Here is a 567-nt window from a genome sequence, read left to right on the forward strand (position 1 = left end):
CCTGCAACAAAGATGCCGACGGCCTCTATGCTTAGCCGGGGATTAGGTCGGTGATTAAAAGGAAAGAAAGGGATTCTTTCCAGGTAGCCTTAATAAAGGCAGGTAGATTTTGCTCGTTGCAATCACTTCACCTCACAAGCAAACACGTCCGCTCAGCTCGGCTGTTCGCACTGAACTGTGTCTGTCAGTGTCTTTGTCAATAGTCTGTGGTCATTTGGAGTGTTTGGGTATATGGCTATACCGTCTTTAGTGAGTTTGGTTTTTGTGTAATTAATGTTAAGTGTCGTGAGTATTTTTTGTACTTGCGGCCAGCGTTCTTGCTTTCGCAAGATTACCGGGGGGACTTGTTTGGTTTTGTCTGTCTGTTGTTGTGTGTTTTGTGGGGTGTTTTGCAAGGCGTTTGTGGAGGGTTTAGGTGTTGGTGGGCGCGTGTTTGGTGTTTGTGGTCGTGTTTTGATTGTTTTGTCCGATTTTTTATGTCTGGGGGCTTCATCCTCGCTAGAGGATTCCGCCGTGTGTTTTTTGCGTTTCTCTGTGCGTGTGTGTGTGGGGTGTGTGTGTGGGGGG

The sequence above is a fragment of the Anoplophora glabripennis genome, unplaced genomic scaffold (assembly GCF_000390285.2).
Source record: "Anoplophora glabripennis isolate ALB-LARVAE unplaced genomic scaffold, Agla_2.0 scaffold1492, whole genome shotgun sequence".
Classification (NCBI taxonomy): Eukaryota; Metazoa; Arthropoda; class Insecta; order Coleoptera; family Cerambycidae; genus Anoplophora; species Anoplophora glabripennis.